Source organism: Octopus sinensis, linkage group LG4, assembly GCF_006345805.1.
Source record: "Octopus sinensis linkage group LG4, ASM634580v1, whole genome shotgun sequence".
NCBI lineage: Eukaryota > Metazoa > Mollusca > Cephalopoda > Octopoda > Octopodidae > Octopus > Octopus sinensis.
In genome coordinates this window covers 158186908-158193035 of record NC_043000.1, presented here as the reverse complement: position 1 = coordinate 158193035, position 6128 = coordinate 158186908, and the positions used below count along the sequence as shown (strand labels likewise).

General features: G+C 35.2%; 1 long non-coding RNA gene across 1 annotated transcript in view; it reads left to right on the top strand.

Moving 5' to 3' along the window:
• LOC118763169 overlaps positions 1 to 5279 on the top strand; it is an 8230-nt gene extending 2951 nt beyond the window's left edge. The window contains exon 3 of the long non-coding RNA XR_004998933.1: positions 5173 to 5279. This is a non-coding gene — a long non-coding RNA (uncharacterized LOC118763169). The remainder of the gene's footprint in view (positions 1 to 5172) is intronic.
• Positions 5280 to 6128: the final 849 nt, after the last annotated feature.

The following is a 6128-nucleotide window of genomic DNA, read 5'->3' as shown; positions in this document are numbered from 1 at the left end:
GCATTTTGTGTCCATCTTGGTAATGTGCACTTGGAAAGAATTATCGTCACTCATGTCAATACCAACGTCATGCACTGATTTAGCTTGAGGTATTGTAATCACCCCTGGGCCAGTGTACCCGGTAAGTTTTTCCTTTAAGTTTTGGGCGCTAGTAGCGCAGAGCTTGGAATTTTCAAACATTAAACTGCATATTATTGTTGATTGCGGCACCTCCCGCTACAGGCGTTCAACATCGCTAGGGTATTTTCTGCGAGACTTCCGTATCTTCTGCGTAGCAAGCAAGTGTAGGTGGCTGTGCTATCCGGGCAGCCGATGGCATATCTGATAGGACCACTATGAAAAGCAGCGGTCCTTAGACAGTGCCATGTGGAACACCACTCAGTATTTGTGTTTACTTTGAGTTTGCTCCATTTGCCACCACTGCCCGACTTCTTATTTCTTTACTGCCCACAAGGGGCTACACACAGAGGGGACAAACGGATTAAGTCGATTATATCGACCCCAGTGCGTAACTGGTACTTAATTTATGGAGCCCGAAAGGATGAAAGGCAAAGTCGACCTCGGCGGAATTTGAACTCAGAAGGTAGCGGCAGACGAAAGACCCCAGTGCGTAACTGGTACTTAATTTATGGACCCCGAAAGGATGAAAGGCAAAGTCGACCTCGGCGGAATTTGAACTCAGAAGGTAGCGGCAGACGAAATACCTATTTCTTTATTACCCACAAGGGGCTAAACACAGAGGGGGACAAACAAGGACAGACATAGGTATTAAGTCGATTACATCGACCCCAGTACGTAACTGGTACTTAATTTATCGACCCCGAAAGGCTGAAAGGCAAAGTCGACCTCGACAGACGAAATACGGCTACGCATTTCGCCCGGCGTGCTAACGTTTCTGCCAGCTCGCCGCCCGACTTCTATCTTTCAGAAAGTCATGTAACCACTCTCCAAGTATTTCAGCTATGCCAACGTCACGACCTTTCTGGCATATCATACCATAATCAAATTTATCTAAAGCTTTTGCAAAGTCAAAACATATGAAGTCCATATCTGAGTTATCGAGTTACGGCCTGAACACTCAACTTATCTTTCATATGCAGTCTATTAAAACCACATCTCCTTAGTAATATTACTTTAACCTAAAATACTATTATAAACACACACACTCACACACACACACACACACACACACACACACACACACACACACACACACACACACACACACACACATATATATATATATATATATATACGTATAAGAAGGGATGACCACTAAGTGGTCATCCAATATGCTAGAAATAGATCACCTACGATCTAACCACAAAGAAAAGAATGTTGTGTAGAAAAATTCAGCAAACACAGAACGTAAGCGGGTAAGACAAATGAAATTATACAAACTAAAGAATTAATCATAGACCGGTTTCGCATTAACTACTTTACTTACGTAAAACCGTCCATGGCATGTAATACAATTTTTCTGAATTTTCAGATTTTTCTATATGCTAAGCCACTGGTTTTAAATTGATGTTAATTAAATTAAAATTAATATTCAATTTATGACCCTCATTGTTTAAATTATATATATAGTGGCTGTGTGGTAAGTAGCTTGCTAACCAACCACATGGTTGCGCGTTCAGTCCCACTGCGTGGAATCTTGGGCAAGTGTCTTCTGCTTTAGCCCCGGGCCGACCGATGCCTTGTGAGTGGATTTGATAGACAGAAACTGAATGAAGCCTGTCGTATATATGTAAATATATATGTATGTGTGTGTGTTTGCGTGTCTGTGTTTGTCCCCCTAGCATTGCTTGACAACCGATGCTGGTGTGTTTATGTCCCCGTTACTTAGCGGTTCGGCAAAAGAGACCGATGAATAAGTACTGGGCTTACAAAAAAAAGTCCCGGGGTCGATTTGCTCGACTAACGGCGGTGCTCCAGCATGGCCGCAGTCAAATGACTGAAACAAGTAGAAGAGTAAAAGAGAAAGAGTATATATATATATATAAATTCATCCACACTTTACTTATATAATGCGTAATTCAACATAATTTAATATAATATAATAGAGTGAAGTCCCTATATTAATTTCTTTATTGATTTTTATTATCCTACCTACTAATAGTTAATTTTGGATTATTTGTTTTTTATTTGTATACATATATATTTTTTGTCTACTTTCTTGTTTATGTTATCGGTAAACCAGTAACCAACCAAAACAAATTCATGGCCTTTCCAAAAAAATTAGATTACGGGACTGATCATAACCCCCTCCGGACTTTCCGTAGGGTTTCAGTAAGTCGATAAACAAAAGCTAACGGAAAATAATTAAGTACCTTGATTAATACCCGGAATTTTATTACTTTAAGTACCGACTAATATTACATGTATTAATATAAATTATAATCCACTTATTGTGGACCTTTATCTCAAGCCCTCAATAGTTAACATATCGCATGCTTATATGTATGCATATATATATATATATGTGTACTCAAAATAAGCAACAAGAATGACTCCGGTAATTTGGTACGATCGTTTCGTACTACATGTAGTACGAAACGATTGCACCAAATTACCGGAGTCATTCTTGTTGTTTATTTTGATTATAATCACCCCAGGGATTTTTATGGATAACACCATACAGAATTCTGGTGCATCTAAATTAAGTACCATATTCCTTTGAAGGTAAATTTTTGCTGGACTTATATATATATATATATATATATATATATATATATATATATATATATATATATATATATATGTATATATATATGTGTGTATATATATATATATGTGTGTGTGTGTGTGTGTGTGTGTCTGTCCGTCTGTGTATGTATACATATATATATATATATTATATATATATATATATATATATATATATATATGTATATCTCTGTGTGTGTGTATTCCTCATTTATATCTCTTTTCATTCCTACAAAACTACAATAACCCTAAGCTAAGTTGGTTATTTAAATTCCACTATTATTCTCTTTTGATCATTTTCTCTTTCCTCTGTTTATACTTTATCTAAGAGAATAATATAATAGACCTAATAATAATAATAATAATTGATTCCGTTGTATGCATATATATATATATATATATATATATATATATATAAATATGTAAATATATATATATGTAAATATATATATATATATATATATATATATATATATATATATTTGTAAATATATATATATATATAAATGTAGGGATATGTATTTATATAAATTTAAGTATATGTATGTATATGTTTAAAATGTGTATATATTTATGTATTTATATTTATAACTTAACCATATGAACTTTCTGAACTCTCTGGCGAAACCCAGAGGCACACCCAAGTACCTTAATCTTATCTACCAAACACTTCAGTTCACTGAAGGGATGGAAGTAAAGTAAGGTACTATGACCTGTTGGCTGAAACAGCTGTAAGAAACTATTCTGCTTTCTATATTCTACGTTATATATTTTAATCATTACTGGTATTTTTATATATGTAAAGCATAATCTGTTATACATATAAGTATTTTGTTATAAATGCTTTTTTTAAATAAATAAGTAGACATAATATAATGTCTAAATTAGCTGAATACTATCCCTTGATCTCCTCCATTTTCTTATTACCGTATCTCTCTCTCTCTATCTATCTATCTATCTATCTATCTATCTATCTCTATATATATATAGATATAGGCGCAGGAGTGGCTGTGTGGTAAGTAGCTTGTTTACCAACCACACGATTCCGTGTTCAGTCCCACTGCATGGCACCTTGGGCAAGTGTCTTCTACTATAGCCTCGTGCCGGCCAAAGCCTTGTGAACGGATTTCGTGGACGGAATCTGAAAGAAGCCAGTCGTATATATGTATATTTATATATATATATATGCGTGTGTGTGTTTGTGTGTCTGTGTTTGTCCGCCCTAGCATCGCTTGACAACCGATGCTGGTGTGTTTATGTCCCCGTTGCTTAGCGTTTCGGCGAAAAAGACCGATAGAATAAGTACTGGGCTTACAAAAGAATAAGTTCCGGGGTCGAGTTGCTCGATTAAAGGCGGTGCTCCAGCATGGCCGCAGTCAAATGGATGAAACAAGTAAAAGGGATAAAAGAGATATATACATACATACATACAATCATACATATACTTATCGTTTAGATTTGCCTTTTCAGTAAGAATATGGAGTGTGTTACTGATGTGAGGGTACATATCTGCATATGTGTATGTGGTTGAGCGTCTGAGGATAAGTATAATTATAAACACACAGGCAATTACATATAACTGAATACAAACAGATATATAACTGGATAGATAGAGAATGCACAGACGGGAAAAATCAAAGACAAGTTTACAAAGGTATCTAAAGAATGAATATTGGAAGATAAAAGAACGAAGAAAATAGAGATTTGAGGAACATCTGATAGATAAAAGAAAGAAACGGACGGAGAGAATGATGAGATTAACATAAATAATTAGAAGCAAGCAGAAATAACTCAATAATGGTCGTAATTCCAGATAGTATGTCGTTATTCATTGGAAGATAGAAGAAACAATGGCGTTACTATGGGGAAGAAATGAAACACAAGAAAGGCAGCAGCAAGTAAACATAGATAAATATATATATATATATATATATATATATAAACGAATGAATGTATGTATGCATGTACATATATATATATATCTATATATGTGTGTATGTAAGTATGTATGTACTTATCTGTGTGTGTTCGTGTGTGTGGATAAAGAGATAGAATGGAATATAGGGCAGGAATATATATAAAAAAAATGTAGAATACGCAGACAAAGAAAAAGTATGATTTGATGTTATAGCCTATTCTGTACGTTTGTTCTTTCATTCTGTCTTAATATTTCATATTTTACACCACACAACCTTTTATCTCGTTTTCCCTTTCTTTGAATAAATAAGGCGAATGGAAGATAAAAGAAATAAACAGCGTAAAAGTAAAATTCTTTTCAATCAACCAAATGATTAACGGTAATATGTTGACGTATTATTCATGGGAATCATATATGCATATATATATATATATATATATATATATATATATATATATATCGGCGCAGGCGTAGATCTGTAGTAGGAAGTTTCCTCCTCAAGCACTTGATACTGGGCCGACCGAAGCCATCTTAATATTTAAGAGGCCCATACCCTCAAGTTGAGCATTTTTATTCACTCCTGGAAGAAAGCATTAATTATTTTAGCCTGGTTGTGTTTGTAGACAGTTGAAAAGAATACTTTTTACAAAAAGAAAATTAAATAATTATAGCATTGTATTTGTGAGTATGCATGCATACACAACCACACATATCAAACAGAAATATGTGTCTATATTACTTAGTTCTGTTTTACAAACCTGCAACGACTTTTAATATTATATTTGTACCTCGGCGTATGCAGTCCTCTGATCTACTCCGATACTTCTTTTTATTCAAAAATACTCAACAGAACGCAACCTAGTTCAGTAAGTTTTTGCTTCATGATGGAGAGAAAGAGAACTCAAACAATGAAAATTTAAGTCGATGGTATATTAGCAAGAAAATTTATTTCGAAATGTCCAATAAGATATGTGTTTGAATAAGGCTTTAGAATCAAGCAGTTTCAAAATCAATATTAACTTATATACGATGGGCGTTCAATAAGTAATGCCCCTGACCCACTTGCCATTGTTTGATTGCGTGTGCAATTATTGATATCTCTATAGAGTAGGTGGCAAATTACAGCTCTGAACTAATTGGGATTTCTGATTTACAGGTGTTTGAACTGAGTCAAGTGTGAAATGGAGCCTGTTGAGTGTCGAGCAGTGATCTGGTTTTTGTATTTGAAAGGACGCACACCACGGGAGACTTTTGATGAAATGAGAGTAACTTATGGTGATGATGCCCCATCATATGACCTTGTAAAACGCTGGCATCGTGAATTCAAACATGGTCGGAACTCGGTGGAAACAGCTCCCAGATCTGGTCGCCTCCTTCTGCAATTGATGAGGCATCTGTCCGTCAAGTTGAGGCTGCCATTTTGGAAGATCGACGCATAACTATTCGCCAAATAGCCCACGAGGTCACGATTAGTACCGGGTCTGTGGAAACTATCATTCAT